General features: G+C 49.3%; 1 protein-coding gene across 1 annotated transcript in view; it reads right to left on the reverse strand.

Annotated features, from left to right (window-relative positions):
• LOC308573178 (olfactory receptor 5V1-like) overlaps nt 1-16,437 on the reverse strand; it is a gene marked incomplete at its 3' end in the record, with an annotated part of 43,075 nt that overhangs the window by 14,356 nt on the left and 12,282 nt on the right. The gene's annotated exons all lie outside the window — the stretch shown is intronic.

Genomic DNA, 16,437 nt, shown 5'->3' on the forward strand with positions numbered 1-16,437 from the left:
CCCCTTGTGGTGCCACTGTATTCTGCTCTGGTCAGACCACACCTGGAGTACTGTGTCCAGTTCTGGGCACCACAATTCAAGAAGGACACTGACAAACTGGAACGTGTCCAGAGGAGGGCATCCAAAATGGTCAAAGGCCTGGAAACGATGCCTTATGAGGAACGGCTAAGGGAGCTGGGCATGTTTAGCCTGGAGAAGAGGAGGTTAAGGGGTGATATGATAGCTATGTTCAAATATATAAAAGGATGTCACATAGAGGAGGGAGAAAGGTTGTTTTCTGCTGCTCCAGAGAAGCGGACACGGAGCAATGGATCCAAACTACAAGAAAGAAGATTCCACCTAAACATTAGGAAGAACTTCCTGACAGTAAGAGCTGTTTGACAGTGGAATTTGCTGCCAAGGAATGTGGTGGAGTCTCCTACTTTGGAGGTCTTTAAGCAGAGGCTTGACAACCATATGTCAGGAGTGCTCTGATGGTGTTTCCTGCTTGGCAGGAGGTTGGACTCGATGGCCCTTGTGGTCTCTTCCAACTCTATGATTCTATGATTCTAGGAAGGCGCATCCAGTTTCACCGCCTGAAAAAAGATCTCTATGAGATCCCACGAGCAGGAGTGGAGGAAGGGGGGTGCAAGCCGCCCTATGTGTCACCACTGAGGGGGTGACAAAATGCCGAGCAACACTCAGTCCAGGGCCTGCAGCGCACCCAAGCCACGCGTCTCTCCTGGGAGAGATGCGCCGGCTTGGGCGCACACAGGCTCCGCGCTGCCCAAACGGTGTGCCCGCTGCCTCCCCCCAAACTGTAGGGCAGCTGAGTGGGAGGAGGCAGGCAGACTCCAGAGGCCTCACAGTGTGCCCCGCCCCTATGGACGGCTCGCCCCACCCCTGGGCACACCGCCCCTGGTGCCCGAGCAGCTTCCTCCACCGCTGCCCACGAGATGTCGACGGAAGCTGCATCCACCACAGCCGCAACAGCCACACAACCCCAGCAGTGACAGGGGTGGGTCTATGGAGACACAGCTTCCTGGGATTCCAGACCCTCCAAGTGTCCCTATTTTCCAGGGACAATCCTGGATTTACAGAATCCATCCTGGTTTCTGATTTGAATGTCCTACTTTTCCTTAGGATGTCCCTATTTTCATCAGAGAAATGTTGGAGTGTATGGAGTTAAGCGACCCCCCAAGCCAAGGAAATAAGTAACTATACAACCTTTAGAAGACACCTGAAGGCAGCCCAGTATAGGGATGTATAATGTTTTATTATTATTTTTTATAGGTTGGAAGCCACCCAGAGTGGCTGGGGCAACCCAGTCAGATGAGTGGGGTATAAATAAATTATTATTATTATTATTATTATTATTATTATTATTATTATTATTATTATTATTATTATTATTATTTCCTTTTTAGCACCATTGGAGGTGTCTTCATGTTTTATAGGCCCATGCTTTAAGCCAAGGTTGGTGGTAGTAGTGGACTGTGGCCTTCTTGATGTTGTTGGGACTCCCAACTCCCATCAGCCTCAGCCAGCATGGCCAATGGTTAGGGATTGATGGGAGCTTGTAGCCCAGCAACATTTGGAGGCCCACAAGTACACCCCCCCCCCTGGCTTAGATCATTTGGAGTTGCCTGGCTCAAGTTCCTAAGGCTCTATGCTGTTTCTCAAGTCTCCATCATTACACAGTGGTACCTCGGGTTACAGACACTTCAGGTTACAGACGCCTCAGGTTACAGACTTCGCAAACCCAGAAATAGTACCTCGGGTTAAGAACTTTGCTTCAGGATGAGAACAGAAATCATGCAGCAGCAGCGGGAGGCCCCATTAGCTAAAGTGGTACCTCAGGTTAAGAACAGTTTCAGGTTAAGAACGGACCACCAGAACGGATTAAGTTCTTAACCTGAGGTACCGCTGTACAAGGTGCTTTACAGTGCAACATAAGCAACAGAGACATGTCCCTGACCCAAATTTTGTAAGAAGGAAAAGGAGAGGAGGAGTGGAGCGCCTGGAGGAAAGAGGGTCAAAAATAATAGGAGACAAATATGTTTAAATGCAGCTGTGCCTATTTAGCTCAGGTAAAGAGTGAAACCAAAAGGGCATCACAGAACAAAAAGGCTTTGAAAAAAGAAGCTTGGAGGAACAACTATTGTATATCACTAGCTTAGAGTTCAGAAACAATAGCTTGAATCTCCTATATTGTGAATAACATTGCACAGACGGCCTATAGATGGATCTTTGGTGACATCTAGCGGTTAGTTTAAAAAAATGTATTCATTCAGTCTTTTCAAACTAAAGGAATGGGAAGTTTTTCAATTCTAGGCCCGTTTAGATTTTAAAGAATCAAGTACCAGGTAAAGAAACTATGTGGAGGTTATACACGACTGTATTCTGCTTCTCTATCCATTACTAATAAAGGATGCAATACCCCACATTACTGTTGATGAGTGCTGACAATCCACATGCTGCTGTGCTTGCCACTCAACCATACCCTAGTCACGAGTTAGGCTTCCTCTTGCCTTCAGACTTTTTGTTAAATATCTTTCCGTAAGAGCAACCCCTCAAATTGATAATCCCGTCATGCCACACACACAACTGATGCAATAATTTTAGATTAGATGGCACAGCTTCTGTTGGCTTCTGGCTCTTTATTAGCTGAACGTCCAGTGGTTATGCATTTTTCAGGGCCATATCTCCATATGCCAAAGGTGGAGACACATAGAAAGTTGGTGGTGCATGCAGATTGCTGCACGTCATTAGCTGGAGCTATTACTGATGCTGCCCATTTGCACAGTGGTTGCATACTACCATTATCAGCTTATGAAAAAAGGTTTGCATCTTTGACAAGTCACCAATTTTTAACATCAAATTTTATTTTTTTAATTTGTTTGTTTGTTTGTTTGTTTGTTTGTTTGTTTGTTTGTTATACTTCTCTACTGCCCTTCATCATAAGATTTCAGGGCGGCTCACAAGATAAAATACAAGGTAAAAAAGTTATTGGCTGAGAACCAAGTTTTGAAATTAAAAAAAAAAAAAACAGACTCATCAGAATGGTATGCAGAACAAGCTGGTGCCTCTGTGGTGTATCTTCCAATTGCAGGTTGTATGAAATAGTGTTCCAGGTTCTGCAACAAGACCCAACTTCTGTTTATCCATAGCTGGGGGGGGGGGGGGCAGGGACGACCTGGTATAAGACAGAGATCATCTCAATAACAAGGCTTTTAATGCAAGATAAATAATGCATTGCACCTCATTTTGAATGGGTCGTATTAAACAAACAAACCAGATACTTGTGGATGAAACTAGCAGAAGATGTCAAAAGTATTTGAAATATTAATTAGCGAGTTATTGATCTGAAACATAAGAGCTGATTTGAGAACCTGGAGAAAATGAGAGCTGTACTGGACAGTTGGTACAAGATTGACTTTTGGAGTGTCTTGAAATAGCAGGAATGGACAAGTTGACAGATTTGGTTTATAAGACAAATGGTATCCTCTGTAATACAAAATTTGCTGAGAGATGGTCATGTTTTATAAAGTATTGCACTACAAATGTGGGAGGCATAAGGCATGAAATAAATTTATTTTTGTAAATAATGTTTGATGTAAGTGTGAACTGCATGGCTTATGAATAAGGCGGAAGCTTTTTAAAGTTTGCTTAAGTTTTCCTCTTTCCCTCAAACTTCTCTCTCTGTTTCATATCAATGTGTTATATTGGTTTTCAAAAGTGTACAACAAAGAGTAAAGAATAACAATGCAGGCCTCTCATTGTTTTCCCTGTTGAATAAAGTTCATAAAGGAGGTACACAAGCAGCGGGCAGGTTAGCAAAGAAGTCTCTCCAAAAGAAAGCATACAGAGCAGGTGGCTTTTGAGCACCAGAAGAAGAGTTAGTGTCTGCAAGGAAGGGAAATGAAACATTTTCAACTGTATCAGGTTTGGCATTGCCTTTGGCCAGCCTTAAATTATGAGTAAGCTTTATATGAGTAATGTGTTATACATAGGGCTGCCTTTGAAGACAGTTCGGAAACTTCAGCTGGTGCAGAATTCAGCAGCCAGGTTGCTCACTGGAGCAAGACGGTTTGAGCATATTGCGCTGATCTTGGTCCAACTGCACTGGCTACCAATTAGTTTCCGGGCCCAATTCAAAGTGCTGGTTTTGACCCAGTGGCGTAGCGTGGGTTGTCAGCACCCGGGGCAAGGCAAGCAATTTGCGCCCCCTAACCCGTGGATTTGCGCCCCCTAACCCTAACCCCCAGATGTTGCGCCCAGTACAGCCGCCCCCCCTGCACCCCCCACGCTACGCCACTGCTAAGGGGACAAGGAACACGCGTGGGGTGGGTGGAGAAGGATGTGGCTAATAATGCAGGAGGGGGGTCTAAGGGGAAAAGGAGCTCGCATGGGGTGGGTGGAGAAGGAGCTTTTCGGAGAGCTGAGCGGGGAGGGGGGAGGGAAAGAGCACTGTTGCTTTAAAGGAGCCAACCGGACAGCAGCCACTTACAGCAGTGTAAGCAGCTCCTTTCCACTCCCGCTTTGCTCCTTCTCTCCCTCTTTGCTGCTTTACACAGCTAATGGCAAATCCCCTGCAACCCAAGTCCTGCTCAGCGGATCAGCTGAGACGCTGGGAGAATTGTAATTTCCCCCTCTCCCTCATCCCGTGCCCTCCTGTCCCCAGCAGCCTTTTAAAAAACTTTTTTACTGGTTTTCACTGCGCTCGTGGCTCAGAGCCCTCCTGTGCCCTGCCGTCCCTCTGCAGCCTCATTGCTCCGTTTAGAGAGCGCACGGACCTTTGCAAGCTGAGGCTGCAGCAGCTGTTGCTGGCTACGTGGCGCTTTTTCCGGGTCCCTATGGCTCCCGTCTGTCCCTCCTCGCGTGTAAGCGGCTGCTGCCCGCTTTGCTGGCATGGCTCTCCTTCCCTCCCTCCTCCTCAGCTCCACCCCCTCCTCCTGGCTGTAAAGCAAGCATGAGTGCTCGCTCCACCTCCTCCTCCTCCCGGCTTTGCTGCTGCTGCTGCTGCTGCGCGGCTCTTTTCCTCCACCGACGGCGCGCTGCGCCTTGGAGAGGTTCCCGCTTCCTCGAGGGGGGCCGGCCAAACGCGCCCCCCAAAATGTTGCGCCCGGTGCGGCCGGCACCCCTGGCACCCCCCACGCTACGCCACTGTTTTGACCTATAAAGCCCTGAATGGCTCAGGACCACAATACCTCAAGGAGACCTCTCTCCATATGAACCTACCCAGACCCTGAGATCATCTTCTGAGGCCCTTCTTCGTGTGCCTCCTCCTTGAGAGGTGTGGAGGGTGGCAACACGAGAATAGGCCTTCTCTGCAGAGGCTCCCCGTCTGTGGAATGCTCCCCCCAGGGAAGTTCGCCTGGCACCTTCATTACACACCTTTAGGCGCCAGCAGGGCCGGATTTAGGTCTGATGAGGTCCTAAGTTGCTGAAGGTAATGGGGCCCTTTCTATGTCCAGCTGTCCTTTGCCAACAACAAATTGTCACTGTTTTTTGTGTTTAGTATATGCTATATGGTAATTTATGGACCTAATAGGTATTTAAAGCCATTTGCACATAACAAAATATGTATTTTATCAAAGTATTTGTTGAACTGAAATACTATTAAGAAGGATATTAATTGTCAAATACTATTAAGAAGTATATTAATAGTGAAATAATTATTAAGTTCTAACTGTATTATTTTATTTTATTTTATTTATTTTATTTGTTTTTATCTTATATTTTGGAAATGTACATCCAGGGGTTTTTTTCCCTTTAAATTTTTTTGGGGGCCCCCAAGAGAGTGGTGCCCAAAGCTATGGCTTGTTGAGCTTATACAGAAATCCAGCACTGGGCGCCAGGCAAAACATTCATTTTTAACCAGGCTTTTGGTTGGTCTGTGTCAGGGAACTGACATCGGAGCGAGAGGCGAAGGGGAGGCTCCCAGATGATGCTGGCGAAGGACCCAGCAGCAGGGGGAGAAACAGCTCCGTAGAGGGGGAAGCCAATCAGTGCAACACCAGGGATAAAGGGGGGCAGACAGGGGAATTGGAGAGAGGGCTCCAGGACTCTTCACTGGACATCAGTGAGGAGAGCCCAGGTCCTCCGCTACCCACGCCTACCCTGCGCAGAAGACTCCCGCGCAGTGAGAGGAGGAGGAGGAGACTGGGTGTCAAACAACTTTTATGCTGGAAGAGGTTCAAGAAACGCCCACTGACGGATTCTGCCAGTGACTGAGGCAGCCACGATGAGAAGGGGCTGTGCAGCCAGAAATTTTAACAAGGCAAATTAACCGAGAAAGGCACCAGTTTATGCATGAGTAACTCATACCTATTACAGCAATCCGTCAGTCCCTGAAAGTTGCTCGTGCGCAGCAGCAGGCAGGTAGCATCATGAGCAAGACTGGAGGAGCGAACGCCCAGGAGGGAGCAGCTGGAGGGCAAACTCTGGTGGAGAGGTACCGAGAGTTGGAGCAGCATGTGGCCATCCTGATGGCGCGGCTGGACGAAAGGCAGTCTCAAGATGCACAGGTCAGGCCCACCCCCATAGCAAGGAAGGTACCGGGACTGGTGCACAAATTTGGAGGGAACCCGCAGGAATATAGTGTGTTCCGAACGGAAATAGAGTACGCTTTGAAACTGCAGGATGACGATGGGGCGAGGGTGGCATATGTCATGGGTCACCTGCAAGATGGGGCCAGGGAATGGATCAGGCCCCTTATGGCAACGCAGAATGCCGCCATGCAAGACCTGAGGAAATTCTTTCAGGCGATGGACACAATGTTTTCCAGTGATGTACAACAAAGTGTGACTAAGCGGAAACTGATGAACTGTAAACAGGGGAACCAGTCAGTTAGAGACCACTGGTCGCACTTTGCCATGATAGTTCACCGCCTCGGGTGGCAACTGGACTCTGAACCCATACAAATGTTATTCGAGGAGAGGTTATCCCCTACGGTGAAGGATGAGCTTTCCCGCGCACCCCGCCCACAGGGGATGAATCAGCTGACCAAGGCTGTGCTTGTGATTGGCGTACGGCAGGAAGCGCTGGCCCAGGAGAGGCGGGAAGGGAGAGAGCAACGTTGCCATGACTACCGCATTCCTGAGATACCAAAGCAGCCTTCCCCGCCAGCGGAGCCAATGGAAATAGATGGGGGGCGCGCGGGGGAAGTTTCAAACGCCAGTGAAGGGCGCAAAAAGGAGGGAAAGGATTGGAAAACCACCAAGAAGTGTTTCCTTTGCCAGCGGCCAGGACATTTTGCCAGAGCCTGCCCTCAAAGAAAGGCCTGGCAAGGAATGGTGGGAGCTGCAAGGGGTGAGGAGGAGGTGGTAAGGGAACAGGAACAGGGAAACGGGAACGCTTGGCTGCCACTCAAGGGGCACAGCAGCCAGGCCAGCAACCAGTAAAAGTGCCCCAACCAGACCCCCCCAAGGCGGCAATAGCAATCGAAGTTGTGCTAGAACTCCCGAACAGGCACCCAGTCAAGGTGAAAGGGATGCTGGATTCAGGCAGCTCATGTAATTTCTTCAGCAAGGACTTTGCATTAGAGCACCAGCTCCACTTACTACCTTTGGATTTCCCCTTGCAAGTAACCACCATTGATGGCAGGGAGCTTCTAAGTGGGGAAGTGACACACCAAACCCCACCAATGAGGATGAGGGTGTCCAGGCACTCAGAGACCATCGCCTTTCATGTCGCCTCACTAGCAGGGCCCCCAATAATATTAGGGATGAGCTGGCTGGCACAACATGATCCAGTGGTGGCGTGGCATCAGAGGACAGTCACCTTTGGGTCAGCTTACTGCCTAGAACACTGTCTAGGAGGAGAACCCCCAAGGATGAATGTGGCCAGAGTGGCTGGGATGGCTGTGGAGCAGAAGGGAGAGGTGCCGCCGCAATATGCAGATCTGCGGGAGGTCTTCAGCGAGAAGGAGGCAGATAGACTGCCACCCCATAGGCCCTTTAACTGCCAGATCAACTTGCTCCCGGGGGCTCAGCTGCCAGTGGGTAAGCTGTATGCCATGTCAGACAAGGAAATAAAGGAGTTGCGGGAATTTATTGACAAGAACCTGAAAAGAGGCTTCATAAGAGAATCAAAAGTGGTGGGGGGCAGTCCGGTGTTCTTTGTGGACAAAAAGGACACTAATAAACCCAGGCTCGTTGTGGACTATAGGGCCGTCAATTTGGTGTCGGAACCCGTGACCTTCCCAATGCCCAGGATTGACGACATTTTAACGCGAGTGAGGAAAGGGAAAATTTTTACCAAGCTGGACCTGAGGGGCGCATACAATTTGATCAGGATGAGGGAGGGGGACGAATGGAAGACCACTATGTTCACACCCCTAGGGGCCTTTGAGTACTTAGTTATGCCTTTTGGATTACAGTCAGGCTCCGCCTGTTTTCAAGTTTCATGCACCACGTGTTGGGGTCTCTGCTGTACAAGAACTGCGTAGCCTTCTTGGACGACGTCTTAATTTATTCGGACAACGAGGAGCAACATGTTAGAGACGTCAGGGAAGTGCTACAAAGGCTGCAGAAGCACCAGTTGTGGGTCAAGCTGCAAAAATGTCAGTTTCATGCCAGAGAAGTCGAGTTTCTGGAGTACAAGTTGTCTGACAAGGGCCTAGCGATGGACCCAAGCAAGGTGCAGGCAGTGCTGGAGTGGAAGGCTCCCAAAACACGGAAGGACATGCAGAGGTTCCTAGGGTTCAGCAACAGGAAGTTCATCAAGAACTTCGCCCACTTGACAGCGCCCATCACGGATTGTCTCAGTAGCAAAAGGAAGTTTGTGTGGACAGAAGAGGCCCAGCAATCCTTTGAAAAACTGAAGAAGACGTTCGCATCGGAAGAGCAACTCCTGCACGTAAATCTGGAGAAACCCATGAGGCTAGAGACCGACGCGTCCGACAGAGCCATCGGGGCGGTCCTTTTGCAGCCAGGGAGGAGCGAGAAGGAATGGAAACCGTGCACCTTTTTCTCGAGAAAACTGAACAAGTCAGAGCAAAACTATACCATGTACGACCGCGAACTGCTGGCGATCTACGCGGCCTTTCATCGCTGGCGTCATCTGCTGATAGGGGCGCAACAACAGATCCAGGTTTGCACAGATCACAAGAACTTGGAGTACTGGAGGACTGCACGAGTACTCAACCAGAGACAGATTCGATGGGCACAGGAGTTCTCCAAGTTTTTCTTTGAAATCCGATACGTGCCCGGAGAGGAAAACGTAAGAGCAGATGCTCTCTCGCGTAAACCGGAGTATTTGGAAGGAGAGGGGCCGCCGGAGAAACGACACGTGATCCCCGAGGACCGATGGGTGTGGGGGGGAACTTTGGTGGGGAAACGAGAACTAGCTGGGCTGACCAGAAACGATGTGTTCGCACAAACTAAAATCCAGGAGCTCCGAGACGGAAAGGGGACCCAAGAAGGGTTTGAGGAGAAGGAAGGGGTACTGTACTATAGGGGAGCGCTGTACGTACCGGGGGAGAACCTAAGGGGAAAGGTACTCAAACAACTCCACGACAACCCCACAGCGGGGCACTTTGGACAGCACAAAACCATGATGCTGGTGACCAGGCAGTTCTGGTGGCCCAGGGTGAGGGAGGATGTACGGGAATATGTACGGGGGTGCGACCGCTGCCAAAGGGCAAAGGGCTTCCCCCGCAGGATTACTGGAGCCCTTACCCACGCCGGGAAAACCCTGGGAGGTGGTGTCCATTGATTTCATGACAGATTTGCCCAAGTCCCGGGGAAAGACAGCAGTCATGGTAGTGGTCGACCTACTGACAAAAATGTGCCACTTTATAGCTTGCTCGCATGCGGTAACGGCAGAGGAAACAGCCTGGTTGTTTGTGGAGCACATCTTCAGGCTGCATGACGCCCCCTTGAGGGTTCTCTCCGACCGCGGAAAACAATTTACTTCCCGGTTCTGGAGGAAGCTCATGAGCTTGCTGCAGGTCGAAGTGGGTTTCTCGATGGCGAGACACCCGGAGACCAACGGGCAAGCAGAAAGAGCGAACAGTATACTCCAGCAATACCTACGCTGCTACGTCAGCGAGAGGCAGAACGATTGGGTAGAGAAACTACCGCTGGCTGAATTCGCATACAATAACGCGGAACACGTGTCCACCGGAATGAGCCCATTTATGGCCAACCATGGGTGTCATCCCAGGGCCTTCCCGGGGAGTGGGGAGGAAAACTGGAGCGTACCGCGGCAGAGCAGTTTGTGGAAGAAATGGAGGCCCTGTACCAGCAACTTAAGATGAACTTGGAGCGGGCCAAGGAAACTTACAAGAGGCAGGCAGACAAGCACCGCCGGGAAGGGGAGACCATACGGGTGGGGGACCGGGTGTGGTTGTCCACCCAAGGGCTACCTTTCAAAGGGGGGTGCAAGAAGTTGCAACCCAGACGGCTGGGACCCTTTGAGGTAACACAGCAAGTCAATCCCGTGGCATTTAAGCTCAGGTTGCCTGATAGCATGAAAATACACCCGGTTTTCCACAGGTCCCTGCTCTCACCGCATAGGGAGGGGCGGGGATTCCAGGGGCAAGAGGGAGAAGTCACCACACACCCGCAGGTAGAAGAAAGGGAACACCATCACAGGGCCACAGAAATACTGGACTCAAGGTGGCGAGGGCGCCAGGTGGAGTATTTGGTAGCTTGGGAGGGAGAACCTGGGTCCGAAAACACGTGGGTTCCCACGGAAGCCGTCAATGACAGCTATCTGGTGGAGGTATGCCACCACCGGTTCCCGGACAAACCCAAACCCCTAGAGAGGTTCTGGGAGGAGCAATTCGGACCCACAGACGATGAAGAGGGGTTTGAGGGATTTTCTGACTCCAATGAGGAGGGAGAAGAAGCTTTTTCCGAAGAAGAAGAATCAGACGGGGAGGACAACCCAGTTGGCAGGTATAAGAACGGGTGGGAAGCGGGTTTCGAATCCACAGAAGATGGTGACAATTCCTTCTGGGGGTTCCCCGCCTCGTCGGGCGACGAAGGGGATGAAGTTGATTCCACAGGTCGGTCTAGGGGTGGAGGGGGTCCTGGGGGGAGGTGGATGTCAGGGAACTGACATCGGAGCGAGAGGCGAAGGGGAGGCTCCCAGATGATGCTGGCGAAGGACCCAGCAGCAGGGGGAGAAACAGCTCCGTAGATGGGGAAGCCAATCAGCGCAACACCAGGGATAAAGGGGGGCAGACGGGGGAATTGGAGAGAGGGCTCCAGGACTCTTCACTGGACATCAGTGAGGAGAGCCCAGGTCCTCCGCTACCCACGCCTACCCTGCGCAGAAGACTCCCGTGCAGTGAGAGGAGGAGGAGACTGGGTGTCAAACAACTTTTATGCTGGAAGAGGTTCAAGAAACGCCCACTGACGGATTCTGCCAGTGACTGAGGCAGCCACGATGAGAAGGGGCTGTGCAGCCAGAAAGGTTTAACAAGGCAAATTAACCGAGAAAGGCACCAGTTGACGCACGAGTAACTCATACCTATTACAGTCTGTTTGACATCTTATACCCTTTTAAAATGTGGCTCTTTTCTGGGGGAGGGTGGTTATCGATGTTAGGATATTTCCGTTCCACCTTAAAAGGGAGCAGGCTTTGTGAGTCACAGAGTCTGCGTATTTCCTGTTCACAGGATGTTTCTGTTGTGTCTTTGCTTTCGTTTCTCTCTGTGTGTCTGAGACACTGAAGCAGGCAGTCATGTTTTCTTTGTTCTGATCAACGCTGAATAAACTTGTAAATAATGCTCTCCTGAGTGCATGTTTCGCTGTGCATTATCTGCTGATAGAGCATGCATCAGCTCTGGAATGTGGCAAGCTATTTCTGGAGCTCGTGTCGCTAATTGCTGATACTGCGTGTCTATGGGAGATCGATGGACGTCCGGAGACGACGTGGAGTCATGATGGAGTTTGTCTCCCTGGCAGTATCCCAACAACAGGTTTTGGGCCCAGATTCACGGCACTTACAGGAGAGTAAGACTGCGAAAGAGACTGTGAAGGTATGTGGGGGGAAAGCGAAAGTGAGGCTTTTCGTTGCCACGGCAAAGTCTATTTGAACTCCGGCTGGCTAATTGGCCTGGGAGTCGAGCCAAGCAGAACTCAAGATTTATGAGCTAGTAGGGAAGAAGTTGAAGAAGGAGCAAAAAGGGTTTTCTCTTGTGTGTTTGTGTTTCTCTGTGGCTGATTAGCTGTTCTCCCTGTGCAAAGGTCAGAGGGGGCAGGGTTTCTGTTGAGGAAGGTGATTAGCTGTGGGAGGAGCTTATCAGAGCTAGCAGGGAAGAAGTTGAAGAAGGAGCAAAAAGGGTTTTTCTCTTGTGTGTTTGTGTTTCTCTGTGGCTGATTAGCTGTTCTCCCTGTGCAAAGGTCAGAGGGGGCAGGGTTTCTGTTGAGGAAGGTGATTAGCTGTGGGAGGAGCTTATCAGAGCTAGCAGGGAAGAAGTTGAAGAAGAAGCAAAAAGGGTTTTCTCTTGTGTGTTTGTGTTTCTCTGTGGCTGATTAGCTGTTCTCCCTGTGCAAAGGTCAGAGGGGGCAGGGTTTCTGTTGAGGAAGGTGATTAGCTGTGGGAGGAGCTTATCAAAGCTAGCAGGGAAGAAGTTGAAGAAGGAGCAAAAAGGGTTTTCTCTTGTGTGTTTGTGTTTCTCTGTGGCTGATTAGCTGTTCTCCCTGTGCAAAGGTCAGAGGGGGCAGGGTTTCTGTTGAGGAAGGTGATTAGCTGTGGGAGGAGCTTATCAGAGTTAGCAGGGAAGCGGCGCGCGCCTAGTGGCGCGCGCAGTTCAATCCATCTTTTAGATTTAGAGGAGCTAGTCTCAAACGTTTGTTGGGGGAGACCTAGGTTTTTTTGTGGGGGAGTTATTTGTCCTTTCTTCACGCTTTTTATGATGGAGGACCGCTGTAGCCACCCCCAACGACACATTCTCAAGATGGAGGGGGAGGGAACAGCTGCAGTCGCCTGCGATTCCTGCGCAATGTTTGCCATCTTGCCAAAGGTTGCAGGCAGCTTTACCTGCAGCAATTGCATGTTGATTGCCCTCTTAAAAGACAAAGTCCAGCAACTGGAGGAACGCGTAGCTACGCTCCAAAGAATTAGAGAGCTGGAGCTCTTCTTGGAAGCAACAGACAACACTGTCTCCATCAAGGAGGAGACAGGGGACTCCCCTGAGAAGGAGGCTAGTTCACCAACACAGGAGCCAGATATATGGAGAAACGTGACTCAAAGAAGTAGGAGGCCCAGGGTTCGTTCTGATTGTTTAGAAATACAAAATCGCTTTGAGGTCCTCTCCCCTAGCATGGAAGATGAAGAGCAGACTCCATTTGAGGATCTCTCCCTCATTTCAGTCGATCAGGTAAATGAAGACGAGCAGCAAAGTCAGTCCTCAGGGAATGTGCAGGCGACCTTGGAACAGACAGCTCATGGAAGAACCCCAACCAAACCTAAGAGGAGGCGTGTAGTGGTGATAGGGGATTCCCTACTGAGGGGAACAGAAGCAGTGATTTGTGGGCCTGACAAGATGTCTCGGGAAGTGTGCTGTCTCCCCGGGGCTAAGATCCAAGATGTAACTGAACGACTGCAAGGAATCATAAAACCCACTGACAAATACCCCTTCCTCTTGGTTCATGTGGGAACCAATGACACTGCAAGCAATAGCCTCCAGAAAATCAAAAGAGACTACGAGGCTCTCGGCAGGAAGTTGAAGCAACTAAATGCACAAATTGTCATCTCATCTCTCCTCCCAGTTGAACGGCGTGGCCCAGGGAGAGAGGAAAAAATAGTGGAAGTGAACAGCTGGCTTCGCAGGTGGTGTAAGCAGGAACGGTTTGGATTCTTAGATCACGGACTGCAGTTTCTTCAAGATGGACTTCTGGCAAGTGATGGGCTGCACCTCACAACGGTTGGGAGAAATGTTTTTGCCAAAAATCTCAGAAACCTCATCAGGAGGGCTTTAAACTGACTAATGTGGGGGAGGGAGACAGTGCTCCTGAAGGTAGGAGCCTATCAATTGATGAAGATGATCATCCAAATGTCATATACCAAATGGAGCAAACAGCACGCAGACCTAGTGGTGGGAGGAAAAAATCCTTAAATAAGGGACACGGGGGAATGATTAATGGGCTTCAATGTCTGTACACTAATGCGCAAAGCATGGGAAATAAACAAGATGAGCTTGAGCTCTTGGTACAGCAAACTAAATACGACATAATAGGCATCACTGAAACCTGGTGGGATAAGTCCCACGATTGGAATGTAACAATGGGGGGATACAATCTATTTCAGAGAAACAGACCAGACAAGAAAGGAGGAGGAGTGGCGTTATATGTCAGGGATGTGTATACCTGTGAAGAGATCCAAGATTTAGAACCTCAAAGCCAAAGTGAGAGCATTTGGGTCAAAATTAAGGGAGAGAAGAATAACAGGGACCTCATTGTGGGAGTTTACTATAGATCCCCAAGCCAAACGGAGGACATAGATGATGCCTTCCTGGAACAGATGGCCAAGCACGCAAAAGGAAGGGAGATAGTAGTAATGGGGGACTTCAATTACCCGGATATTTGTTGGATGTCAAGCTCAGCCAAGAGCATAAGGTCAAACAGATTCCTCACTGGCCTTGCAGACAACTTCATTGTCCAGAAAGTGGGAGAAGCAACAAGAGGAACAGCCATTTTAGATCTGGTCCTAACCAATGTTGATGATCTGGTTAGTGGGGTAGAACTGGAAGGATCATTAGGCGCGAGTGATCATGCTCTTCTGAAGTTTACTATACAGCGGAAAGGAGCAGCCAAGCATACTAGGACTCAATTTCTTGACTTTAAGAAAGCCGACTTCATAAAACTTAGGGAAGTGCTGGGTGAGATCCCATGGACAGTAATACTAAAAGGAAAGGGAGTTCATGATGGCTGGGAGTTTGTTAAGAGGGAGATACTAAAAGCACAACGTCAGGCAATACCAATGAGACGGAAACATGGAAGGTGCCTAAAGAAGCCAGGGTGGCTATCTAAAGAACTTTTAACTGAGTTACGATTAAAAAAGGATGTGTACAAAAAATGGAAAAGGGGGGAAACCACCAAAGAGGAATTCAAACAAATAGCCAGCACGTGTAGACACAAAGTCAGAAAAGCTAAAGCACGGAATGAACTCAGGCTTGCTAGAGAGGTTAAAAGCAACAAAAAAGGCTTCTATGGGTATGTTCGTAGCAAAAGGAAGAACAAAGAAACAGTGGGGTCACTCAGAGGAGAAGATGGTGAAATGCAAACAGGGGACACAGAAAGGGCTGAACTCCTCAATGCCTTCTTTGCCTCAGTCTTCTCCGATAAGGAAAACAATGCCCGACCTGAAGAATTTGGAGCAAATGATTCAACAAAGGAAACACAGCCCAGAATAACTAAGGAGATAGTACAAGAATACTTGGCCAGTTTAGATGTATTCAAGTCTCCAGGGCCAGATGAACTGCATCCAAGAGTATTAAAAGAACTGGCAGATGTGATCTCAGAACCACTGGCAGTCATCTTTGAGAATTCCTGGAGAACAGGCGAAGTCCCGGCAGACTGGAGGAGGGCAAATGTTGTCCCTATTTTCAAAAAGGGGAAAAGAGAGGACCCAAATAATTACCGCCCAGTCAGTCTGACATCAATACCAGGGAAGATTCTGGAGCAGATCATTAAGCAAACAGTCTGTGCGCACCTAGAAAGGAATGCTGTGATCACCAATAGTCAGCATGGATTTCTGAAAAATAAGTCATGTCAGACTAACCTGATCTCGTTTTTTGACAGAATTACAAGCCTGGTAGATGAAGGGAACGCAGTGGATGTAGCCTACCTTGATTTCAGCAAGGCATTTGACAAGGTGCCCCATGATATTCTTGTAAAGAAGCTGGTAAAATGCGGTCTTGACTATGCTACCACTCAGTGGATTTGTAACTGGCTGACTGACCGAACCCAAAGAGTGCTCATCAATGGTTCCTCTTCATCCTGGAGAAGAGTGACTAGTGGGGTGCCACAGGGTTCTGTCTTGTGCCCGGTCTTATTCAACATCTTTATCAACGACTTGGATGATGGACTCAAAGGCATCCTGATCAAATTTGCAGATGACACCAAACTGGGAGGGGTGGCTAACACCCCAGAGGACAGGATCACACTTCAAAACAACCTTGACAGATTAGAGAACTGGGCCAAAACAAACAAGATGAATTTTAACAGGGAGAAATGTAAAGTATTGCACTTGGGCAAAAAAAAATGAGAGGCACAAATACAAGATGGGGGACACCTGGCTTGAGAGCAGTACATGTGAAAAGGATCTAGGAGTCTTGGTTGACCACAAACTTGACATGAGCCAACAGTGTGACGCGGCAGCTAAAAAAGCCAATGCAATTCTGGGCTGCATCAATAGGAGTATAGCATCTAGATCAAGGGAAGTAATAGTGCCACTGTATTCTGCTCTGGTCAGACCTCACCTGGAGTACTGTGTCCA

This window comes from Podarcis bocagei, assembly GCF_964188305.1.
Source record: "Podarcis bocagei genome assembly, chromosome: 1".
NCBI classification, from domain to species: domain Eukaryota; kingdom Metazoa; phylum Chordata; class Lepidosauria; order Squamata; family Lacertidae; genus Podarcis; species Podarcis bocagei.